We start from the raw sequence: 12,057 nt of genomic DNA, 5'->3' as shown, positions 1-12,057 counted from the left end.
AGATAATCATCAATAATGTGCAATGGGCAGGGTCATGGGTCCATTTGATAAGAGGCCATTACAAAACCTTATGATTTCATTATCTGGACTAGTAACCAAAAAAGAACCATCATTCCCTGTACGTACCTGGATCAGTCCAGACAGTGGGTTATATCCCCCGACCAGCAGATGGAGTCAGAACAGAGTTTGAGAGCGTCAGCATATAGAGTAGTGCACCCTCTGCTGGAGCTCAGTATTCTTCTGACTCCAGCAGATGTGAGCAGGGGGATCCACTAGCTCCCCCAGATTGACAGGGTTTCTTCATTTTTGGTTATTTCTTTCTTTTTCTCCACAGTATTTCCCTGTCTTATGTTTCTCTTCATTTTGGATCCTTAAAATTAAAAAAAAAAAAAAAAAAAAAAGACTTTTCAATTTTTGAGGAGGTGTGTGTCTGTGGCTCTGCCTTCTCTATTCTGTACTCCTTTCCTCTTCTGTTGGGGTAAGTGGAAGTTTTTTGAGTTTCTTTCTCCACAGGTTTGCTTCTTTTTGGTGGTGCCCCGTGGATGCCGGTGGTTCCGGCCGCTCCACGCGTCGTTTGTGGGTCCTGCGGTTCGCAAGCTCCGCCCGCGGGTGTGTGCTCAACTGAAACGGGGGTTTTCCCTCGCAGTTCCTGGACCCCTTCGGCGGGTTGTTAGGGCCATTCCAGGCCCCCCCGCGGCATTAGCTCATTTTTGGCCCCCCCCCCCCCCCCGAGGCTTTTTTCCCGGTGCTGACATGCCGCGGTCCTCGAGGTGTGAGGCCTGCGGCGAACCGGGGAATCAATTTCTGAGGGAGGGGCTTTGTGAGCGGGGAAGGCACCCTGCAGTCCTCCGCTGCGATTTCGGACCTGCCTCCTCCTCAGCCCGGGCGGCACGGGCCGGCCACGACGCCGCCTTTGGCGGGAATGGCGGCCATTTTAGGGGGACAGCGTGAGACGGACTCGCTCCCAGATGCAGACAGGATTGGTTGCACTGGCTTTCAACAGGCTCTGCCCCCGGTGGGGGGGTTTGCCCGACCGGGGATCCCAGGACGGTCCCCCCCTAGGGATTCCAATCAGCTCCCCGTTTTTCTCACCTGATTTTATTCTGGCAATGCACATGGCTTATTTGCAGGGTATGGGATGGCAGGCGCCGAATCCCCTGGGGGCCCCTCCCCCCAAGGTTCCTAAACTTGCTGTTGGTCTCACCGCCTCGCCCGTTACGCCTGGATCCCTGCCGGGTCCCTCTCCCGTGCCACCCCGGCGTACCACGGGGGCAGCTTCGCCGGTGAGAGACGACTCCCCGGAACCCCCGGAGGCGCATCCGGATGGACATACGGAGGGGGACGACCCTCGAGCTCTAAGGATTTTTCAAAAAGAAGAGCTGGATGAACTCATCCACCATATTATTCAGGAGCTGGACCTCGACCCACCTCCAGATCCGCCGTCGCCACCTCTTCTCGCAAAGGGGATCCAGTACTTGCCACCCTCCGTCCTAGGGCAAGGGTTTTCCCTATCCATGAGTCCTTCCTACAGCTTCTCACCAGGGAGTGGGACACTCCCGAGGCGTCCTTGAAGGTCACACGCGCCATGGAAAAGCTATACCCGCTCCCTGAGGATTTTTTGGATCTTATCAAGGTGTCCAAGGTGGATTCAGCGGTGTCGGCAGTGACCAAGAGGACGACCATCCCGGTCACGGGTGGAACGGCCCTGTGGGATACGCAAGACCGTAAACTAGAAACCTTCCTCAAGAGGGTCTTCGAAGTCTCCGCCCTAGGTATGCAGGCCGTGATGTGCAGTTCGCTCGCACAAAGGGCCAGCTTACTCTGGGTACAGCAGCTTCTCACCTCTCAGGAGTTGCCCCGCGAAGAGGCCGCCCAGGCGGACCGTCTGGAATCTGCCATAGCATACGGGGCGGACGCCTTGTATGATCTCTTTCGCGTAATAGCACGGTCCATGGTTTCGGTTGTAGCAGCCCGACGGCTCTTGTGGCTTCGCAACTGGGCGGCGGATGCTTCCTCCAAGTCGAGCCTTGGCTCCCTCCCCTTTAGGGGGAAGTTTTTATTTGGAGAGGACCTGGATCAGATCATCAAGTCACTGGGGGAAAATTCGGTGCATCGGCTGCCGGAGGATAGACAGCGTTCCTTCAGGTCATTTTCTTCCGGTAGAACCAGGGCCAGGGCACAGCGATTTTATAGGTCTTACCGGCAGTCCGGTTCCCGGACACAGCTGACAAGATCCCAGCCTTGGTCTCGTTCCTTTCGTGGGCGGAGGCCCGCGAGAGAGGGTCCAGGGCAGGGAAATCCGCCCACAAAGTCCTCCCAATGATGCCAAAGGAGCCCACTTCTCACCTCCCCGGATCGGAGGCCGCCTCATGGACTTCTACGAGGAGTGGGCAGTTATCTCCATGGACCAGTGGGTGCTGGACACCATAAGAGACGGTTACGCCTTGGAGTTTGTCCGCCCCCCGAGGGACCGGTTCATCTTCTCCCCCTGCGGTTCGGATCTCAAGAGGATAGCGGTTCAACAAACACTAGACCGACTGCAGGACATAGGGGCCATCGTTCCCGTCCCCTTCGACGAGGTGGGCTTGGGACACTGTTCCATTTACTTCATCGTTCCCAAAAAGGACGGTTCCTTTCGGCCCATCCTGGACTTGGAGGTAAACAAGGCCTTCAGGGTCAGCCGGTTCCGAATGGAGACTCTTCGATCAGTGATTGCCGCAGTGCACAAGGGAGAATTCCTCGCTTCACTGGATCTCTCAGAAGCATACTTGCACATTCCCATCCTGCCGGCTCACCGGCGGTATCTTCGCTTCAAGATTCTCGGTCAACACTTTCAGTTCAAGGCGCTTCCCTTCGGTTTGGCGACCGCACCTCGGACCTTCACAAAGATCATGGTAGTGGTGGCGGCGGCCCTCCGCAAGGAGGGTATCCTAGTACATCCGTACCTAGACGACTGGCTGATTCGAGCGAAGTCCTTCTCGCATGGTCAGACCTCAGTGGCCAGAGTAGTACAATTCCTACGCTCTCTGGGCTGGGTGGTGAACCTTCCAAAGAGTTCCCTTGTGCCCTCGCAACACCTGGATTTCTTAGGAGCGAGCTTCGATACCCGGCGGGGTATGGTGTTCCTGCGCCAGGACAAGGCGCAAGCCCTGAGGGAGCACGTGTCTCGGTTTTCGGTTTTGGAAGAACCAACCGCCTGGAATTATCTGCAGCTCCTGGGAGTAATGGCCTCCACCATCGACATGGTACCCTGGGTGTTTGCACACCTGCGTCCACTGCAGGCGTCCCTGCTATCCCGTTGGAAACCAGTCTCCCAGGAGTATCAGGTGATCCTGCCGCTTCCACCATTAGCCAGGAAAAGCCTGGATTGGTGGCTTGTCCCCTCGCATCTGGCTCGGGGAGTCTCGCTCGAGGTTCCCAATTGGGTGGTGGTGACCACCGATGCCAGCCTCGCGGGATGGGGCGCTGTCTGCGAAAGAAGCGCCACGCAGGGGACTTGGACGCCAGAGGAGGCAAAGTGGCCGATCAATCGCCTGGAAACGAGAGCCGTGCGTTTCGCTCTCCAGCGTTTTCTTCCCCTGGTGCGACACAGAGAGGTGAGGATCCTCTCGGACAACGCCACCACCGTGGCCTACATCAATCATCAAGGGGGGACAAGAAGCAAGCATGTCTCCCTCGAGTCAACTCCCCTGATGGAGTGGGCGGAGAGCAATCTCGTCCGGATAGCGGCCTCTCACATCGCCGGGGTGGACAACGTTCAGGCGGACTTCCTGAGTCGTCAACAGCTAGACCCCGGCGAGTGGGCTCTCTCCGACGAGGCAATGCATCTCATCGTCCGTCGTTGGGGGACTCCACGCCTCGATCTAATGGCGACATTTCTCAACGCCAAGGCTCCACGCTTCTTCAGCCGCAGAACAGAGCGCGGCGCGGAGGGGGTGGATGCCCTCGCCCTTCCGTGGCCGTCGGATCAACTGCTCTATGTGTTTCCTCCTTGGCCTCTGGTCGGCAAGGTTCTCTGCAGGTTGGAACATCATCGAGGGACTGTAATTCTCGTCGCCCCGGAATGGCCCCGTCGGCCATGGTTCGCAGATCTACTTCAGATGACGGTGGACGGCCCACTTCGCCTGTCCCATCTACCTCATCTTCTGCGTCAGGGGCCGGTATTTTTCGAGCAGGCAGAACTCTTCTGTCTTGCGGCCTGGCTTTTGAACGGCGCCGTCTCCGCCACAGAGGCTACCCGGAGACAGTGATCTCAACGATGCTTCGTTCCCGCAAGCCTTCGACCTCCGTCGCTTACGTTCGAGTTTGGAAGGTCTTCGAAGCCTGGTGCTCTGACCGCGGGGTCCAAACCATGGAGGCGACTGTCCCGCTGATCCTTCATTTCCTACAGGATGGTCTGGATAAGGGTCTCGCCTATAATTCACTCCGGGTTCAGGTGGCAGGCCTTGAATGTCTTGGTACAGAAGGAGTGCGCTCTACCCCTTCAGCCGGATATCGCACGTTTTCTGAAGGGTGCCAAACACCTACGGCCACCGGTCAGGGATCCTTTCCCTTCTTGGAGCCTCAACTTGGTGCTGCGAACGCTGTCGGGCCCTCCTTTTTAACCCCTGAGGGGGTCCTCCCTCAAGGACCTGATCCTCAAGACGGTTTTCCTGGTAGCCATCTCTTCTGCTCGCCGGATCTCAGAGCTCCAAGCCTTGTCCTGCCGGGACCCTTATCTGCGTTTCTCCGACTCCGGGGTTTCCCTTCGTACGGTGCCATCCTTCCTCCCAAAGCTGGTCTCGGCCTTCCACGTCAATCAAACGGTGGAGCTTCCAGCGTTTGCTCCAGAGGAACCCCGGTCTCTCCGGCTCCTGGACGTCAAGTGTGTGCTGCTCCATTACCTGGAGGTTACCAATGACTTCCGGGTATCCGATCATTTGTTTGTCCTCTGGTCAGGACCGAGGAGAGGTTCTCAGGCATCCAAGACGACTATTGCGCGCTGGATAAAGGACGCCATCTCATCGGCTTACATTGCGGCGGGGCGGGTGCCGCCTCGCAGCGTGTCGGCTCATTCCACGCGATCCCAAGCGGCGTCCTGGACGGAATCTCGCTCCGTTTCCTCCCAGGAAATCTGCCGTGCGGCGACGTGGAAGTCGTTGCACACTTTTTCCAGACATTACAGACTACACCTGGCGCCTCAGTACACGGGTTCTTTTGGCGATCAAGTTCTCCGAGCAGGTCTCTCAGGACCCCACCCGGTTTAGGGAAGCTTGGGTACATCCCACTGTCTGGACTGATCCAGGTACGTACAGGGAAAAGAAAATTATTCCTTACCTGCTAATTTTCGTTCCTGTAGTACCATGGATCAGTCCAGACGCCCGCCACTAGGGGTTTCATTAGGTCCTGCTCGGATTCTTCCAGGTAACTTTCATTCTGTTTGTCTCTGATTATTGTTACTGTTCACAGCTCCTCACAAGTTGACTGTTGGTGGTCCCGTTGACCGTTTGTTTACTTATATCTTTCTCTGTTCCTTTTTGGGGACGGATCTGGATCCAAAATGTTGTGTTTTGCCTTTGGGCTTTGCTATGCGTAATACTGAGCTCCAGCAGAGGGTGCACTACTCTCTATGCTGACGCTCTCTAACTCTGTTCTGACTCCATCTGCTGGTCGGGGGATATAACCCACTGTCTGGACTGATCCATGGTACTACAGGAACGAAAATTAGCAGGTAAGGAATAATTTTCTTTTTGTCTTTCCCAAATTGTGGGTCATTAAAGAACTTTAGAATACTGCGCACAACTTTGGGTCACACTTCATTGGACCAAGTGTTGGACATGTTAAAAACATGTCACTGGACATGGCTGGTAAAGGCTATTGAGTTAGCCTTCTGGCTACTTCTATTCTCCCTGCTGGGCTTCCAGTTCCATGGTAAATAATAGAATATTTTATTTATTTATTTAAAATCTTTTCTATACCGTCGCTAAGTTATATACCATCGCAACGGTTTACATGTAGGCACGTATTTAATGTAGGTAAAAGTGTACTATAGTACATTCTAACAGGTGCCGTCAAAGGTTCGGTTACAATATATCATTAGATAAAATAATTTTTAGAGAAGTGGGTCATGACCGAGTGTACTGAAAGTACTTTTACCGGTAAATTTATAGTGTTATCAATATGCTAGTTGTGATGTGGGGTTCATAGACTACTCTACTGTGTTGTCCTAAGTACTGTGTATCTGTGCTTATCTGCTTATTCCTGAATAATTTCTATTCTCCTGTCTCCTTGTAAAATGCCTGTTTAAAAACCCATGTTTTTAAACTTTTCTTAAATGCCTTGAGATCACTTTGTAATCTGATCTCTGGAGGCATTGTGTTCCAAATTGTGGGTCCTGCTAATGATAAGGCCCTTTCCCTCACTTGGGTTAGTCTTGCTGTTTTAACTGAAGGGATGGTTAGGAGTGCTTTATTTGCTGATCGAAGATTTCTGTGTGGGACGTGTACCCGTAATGCTGTGTTTAGCCAGTCTGATTTCTCATCATGAATTAGTTTATGGATGGTACATAGGGTTTTGTATTTAATTCTGTGTTCAATTGGTAACCAATGTAGTTCCGCTAGGGTTTCGGTTATGTGGTCCCTCCTCCTTTTTCCGGTTAGTATTCTAGCTGCTGTGTTCTGAAGTATTTGAAGTGGTCTTAACGTAGTATTTGGTAGTCCTAGCAGCAGGGCATTACAGTAATCCGTGCTGGAGAAAATTAGTGCCTGTAGAATTGTTCGGAAATCATTTTGAGTTAGTAGTGGTTTTAGTTTTCTGAGTACCATGAGTTTTGCGTATCCTTCCTTTACTTTTAGTGATATGTGCTGTTTTAGATTGATTTCAGGGTCCATCATTATTCCAAGGTTACGTACTTTTCCAGCTAGTTCAATTTTCTGGTTGTCTTTGAGGATTATTGAGGTTTGGCTGATTTCAGTATTTTTCCGTTCTAGGTGTAGAAATTCTGTTTTATCAATATTAATAACAAGTTCCATTTGTGTCAGTAGTTGTTTTATAATGCTTAGGTACATGTTAGCTAGATTTAATGTTTTCTCTATTGTGTCATCTATAGGTAGAATTAGTTGGATATCGTCAGCATAAATGTAATGTATAATTCCTAGTCCTGCCAGTAAGTGGCATAATGGCAGCATGTATATGTTAAAAAGGGTCGCAGACAGTAGCCCATGGTCTACTTTATTTCCTGCATAGATTTTTGAAAAATTTAGCACCTTTGTGCAGTGAGCAGTGACCAAGGGAAAATCGATCACTACTTAGACGATTTCTTGTTTTCGGGACCCTGGGAAATCTCCCATGCGAATAAACACTGAAAGCTTTCATTTGTAAAACTGATGTAGTGGGCATTTGCCTAGCATACCAAAAAAATGGAAGGACCTGCACAGGTTCCATCATTCTTGGATATAGAGAAACTGTCCCTACTAATGGACATAAACCTCCTGCAAAACAATCTGGAAGCATTGCGAGTATTACAGAGAATAATACAAGCAAAAAAGGTTACATTAAAGCACATGCAGGTGCTCATTAAGTCACCTGATCTTTGCAGAGTGATACCAGTATGCAGACTGTTCATAAGGAGGTTAGTGCTGCCTTCCGTGGGGGTTAAAAAGGGCTAGTGCTTTATCAGAATAAACCAGAGCTTGCTGTGGCTGATCTTTATAAACAAGTATAATGGTAGGAGGAGTGCCTGGTATCCAGTACTGAATTACAGTTCTTCACATAATGAGGCAGGGGGAAAAGGTTTTGAGGTCTATAAAGAAAATTATGATCTGGCCAGATAAGCTCTTGGTTGTAACCACTATTAATTCTCTAATGCTTTATTCAAGCAGGCCAGCACAGCTTGTGTGGGAACTAGTTCTAGTTTCTCTGAGGTTAAAGTTAATATTCCAAGCAAAACATGTGCCAGGATTCAAGAACATCTTTGATGTACTATCACATTTTCAGTGGCCTTGTTTCAGGTTACAAGAGCTGGTGAAATGGGACACTCATCTCCCATGTTGGATTTGGGAATTTGGGTGGCAGGAGCAGTACCACTGCTGAGTATCTCTAGCAGATAACACTTGGAAGGTATACCTAATAGGGATGTGCATTCGTTTGCGACGAAATAGGGAATAGAGACGATATTTCCTATTTCTTCGCGTTTCGGGGGGGGGGTGTGATGAAACGATAAGAAAACCCACAAAATTTCGTGTGGTTTACTTATCATTTTTGGGCAGGGGGGGAAGGGCACATTAAAAAAAACAAACCCTAAACCCACCCCCAACCCTTTAAATTTAATTAATTGCAAACCCCCCACCCTCCTGACCCCCCCAAAACTTGCCGAAATTCCCTGGTGGTCCAGCAGGGGTCCCGGGAGCGATCTCCCCCTCTCGGGTTTGGGTGGGTTTGGGTTTGGTTTTTTTTTTTTTTTTTTTACTACCCCCCATTGTAATTTAGTTTGAAGGGTTGGGGCGGGTTTCGTGCTTCGTTTCGGGGGGCAGCCGAAATAAAATTGGCCCAAACTGCAGGAAAATGAAATTTCCCACTGCAGGCCGATAACGAAGGCCGAACCAAAGGGTTCAGCCGAATCACAACTCTAATACCTAACGGGTTGGAAAAAATTTGCAAGGATTCTGAGGTGAATCACCATTTGACCAAAAGTGAAGTCACCAATATTTGTGAATCACCATTTGACCAAAAGTGAAGTCACCAATATTTGGTCCAATTAAAGCAGAAGAGAGTTGATAGAACTCAGGCTTGGATGTATTTAGTGGTAATAGGTTTCTTCGCTAAACTATAGGAAACAAATTCATAAAAGATTCTTCTTTCCTAATTAAGAAAATATTGGAAGGCAAGCATAAACAAGACACTTCTAGGATAGACAGCAGAAGGCAATTATACCTACATTGCCCAAAACATTAGTGGAGATCCTACCCTCACAAGTATGGGAATGAGTTTGAACTCAAGCTGTGGAGGGTTGCATTTTTATTTTAGTTATAATTTTGTTGCTTAATTTTAGGTGGGCTGGTTATAAGTAGTGTTATATCCCTGAGGCTAGTGAGGGTGAAATTCTATTGTAGTTAACTGTTATATTGAATACAGCTATGGCTATTTTCACCTATTCAATAAAGGCAGTTGACAATATTTGAGAGTGTGGTGTTTTTCAAGGGTAAAGGAGAAGGTTAGAGTGAGATGGGGGGTGGGGGGGGGGGGGGAGTAGGGAGGCCGATGTGGGAAGTGAAAGGTATAGCATGCCTCAGTTAATGTACGTGTATTTATGGTTCTTTGTTTCACAGCAGAAAGGCAAAATGTGTTGCCATAAACTAGTCTTGTTACAAACCAGACGAGTTAGTGGGACTTGCAGCTTTTGCTGTTACCTAGTGCAGCTTGTTGTTGTTATTTCTCTTTAATTATGCAAAGTGCTAATCAGTTTGATTATGCACAGTGCTAATCAGGTTAATTATGCAAAGTGCTAATCAGTTCTTAAACCACAGGAGGAGAGCAGAGGTGCTGGCAGTGAATAGCATTGTTGGATAGGGGAGTCATGGCAGTCATCCTTTATTAAGACAGGAGTAACCGAGTGCAACTGAGGACTTTTATCAGATGGAAAAAAAAAAGCAGAAAGTTGTGTGGTAGTTGGGGAAAAATGGCTATGTTTTGAATAAGAGCAGATTATTTTATTTTCTCTGTAGTGTGGCTTTCATAGACTGTCATTTTATTGAGTTGTAAGTGCACTGACTTGGACCAAAGATAGGAAAACAAAGCCGAATGGGAAAAAACTATTGTCAGTTCAGAACTTAGCAGCATATTCTTTTATTTTTGTTTGCGGACAGCAGTTCCTTAGAGTATTTCAATCTCTCACAATTGGAGGAGGAGGCATATATAGAAGAGGTGAAGGCAGTGAGTGTTCTGTCTCATTAAAACAAGAATAAGAACATAAGAACATGCCATACTGGGTCAGACCAAGGGTCCATCAAGCCCAGCATCCTGTTTCCAACAGTGGCCAATCCAGGCCATAAGAATCTGGCAAGTACCCAAAAACTAAATATATTCCATGTTACCGTTGCTAGTAATAGCGGTGGTTGTTATCTAAACCAAATTAATTAATAGCAGGTAATGGACTTCTCCTCCAAGAACTTATCCAATCCTTTTTTAAACACAGCTATACTAACTGCACTAACCACATCTTCTGGCAACAAATTCCAGAGTTTAATTGTGCATTGAGTGAAAAAGAACTTTCTCCGATTAGTTTTAAATGTGCCACATGCTAACTTCATGGAGTGCCCCCTAGTCTTTCTATTATCCGAAAGAGTAAAAAACAGATTCACATCTACCCGTTCTACACCTCTCATGATTTTAAACACCTCTATCATAGCCCCCCTCAGCCATCTCTTCTCCAAGCTGAAAAGTCCTAATCTCTTTAGTCTTTCCTCATAGGGGAGCTGTTCCATTCCCCTTATCATTTTGGTAGCCCTTCTCTGAACCTTCTCCATTGCAATTATATCTTTTTTGAGATGCGGCGACCAGAATTGTACACAGTATTCAAGGTGCGGTCTCACCATGGAGCGATACAGAGGCATTATGACATTTTCCGTTTTATTCACCATTCCCTTTCTAATAATTCCCAACATTGTGTTTGCTTTTTTGACTGCCACAGCACACTGAACCGACGATTTCAATATGTTATCCACTATGATGCCTAGATCTCTTTCTTGGGTAGTAGCACCTAATATGGAACCTAACATTGTGTAACTATAGCATGGGTTATTTTTCCCTATATGCATCACCTTGCACTTGTCCACATTAAATTTCATCTGCCATTTTGATGCCCAATTTTCCAGCTTCACAAGGTCTTTCTGCAATTTATCACAACCTGCTTGTGATTTAACTACTCTGAACAATTTTGTGTCATCTGCAAATTTGATTACCTCACTTGTCGTATTTCTTTCCAGATCATTTATAAATATATTGAAAAGTAAGGGTCCCAATACAGATCCCTGAGGCACTCCACTGCCCACACCCTTCCACTGAGAAAATTGTCCATTTAATCCTACTCTCTGTTTCCTGTCTTTTAGCCAGTTTGTAATCGACGAAAGGACATCGCCACCTATCCCATGACTTTTTATTTTTCCTAGAAGCCTCTCATGAGGAACTTTGTCAAATGCCTTTTGAAAATCCAAGTACACTACATCTACAGGTTCACCTTTATCCACATTTTTATTAACTCCTTCAAAAAAGTGAAGCAGATTTGTGAGGCAAGACTTGCCTTGGGTAAAACCATGCTGACTTTGTTCCATTAAACCATGTCTTTCTATATGTTCTGTGATTTTGATGTTTAGAACAGTTTCCACTATTTTTCCTGGCACTGAAGTCAGGCTAACCGGTCTGTAGTTTCCCCGGATTGCCCCTGGATCCCTTTTAAAATATGGGGGTTACATTAGCTATCCTCCAGTCTTCAGGTACAATGGATGATTTTAATGACAGGTTACAAATTTTTACTAATAGGTCTGAAATTTCATTTTGTAGTTCCTTCAGAACTCTGGGGTGTATACCATCCGGTCCAGGTGATTTACTACTCTTCAGTTTGTCAATCAGGTCTACCACATCTTCTAGGTTCACCGTGATTTGGTTCAGTCCATCTGAATCATTACCCATGAAAACCTTCTCCAGTACGGGTACCTCCCCAACATCCTCTTCAGTAAACACCGAAGAAAGAAATCATTTATGCTTTCCACGATGGCCTTATCGTCTCTAAGTACCCCTTTAACCCCTCGATCATCTAACGGTCCAACTGACTCCCTCACAGGCTTTCTGCTTCGGATATATTTTAAAAAATTTTTACTGTGAGTTTTTGCCTCTATAGCCAACTTATTTTCAAATTCTCTCTTAGCCTGTCTTATCAATGTCTTACATTTAACTTGCCAACGTTTATGCATTATCCTATTTTCTTCTCTTGGATCCTTCTTCCAATTTTTGAATGAAGATCTTTTGGCTAAAATAGCTTCTTTCACCTCCCCTTTTAATCATGCCGGTAATCATTTTGCCTTC

The 12,057-nt window shown here is 47.6% G+C and overlaps 1 protein-coding gene across 12 annotated transcripts in view; it reads left to right on the top strand.

The window, feature by feature from the left end:
* Nucleotides 1–12,057, top strand: part of ZBTB20 (zinc finger and BTB domain containing 20) — a 1,517,062-nt gene that overhangs the window by 566,954 nt on the left and 938,051 nt on the right. The gene's annotated exons all lie outside the window — the stretch shown is intronic.

This window comes from Rhinatrema bivittatum, chromosome 15 (genome assembly GCF_901001135.1).
Source record: "Rhinatrema bivittatum chromosome 15, aRhiBiv1.1, whole genome shotgun sequence".
Lineage (NCBI taxonomy): Eukaryota > Metazoa > Chordata > Amphibia > Gymnophiona > Rhinatrematidae > Rhinatrema > Rhinatrema bivittatum.
The sequence above is the reverse complement of the archived record's forward strand: the minus strand, read 5'-3'. Positions and strand labels throughout refer to the sequence as shown.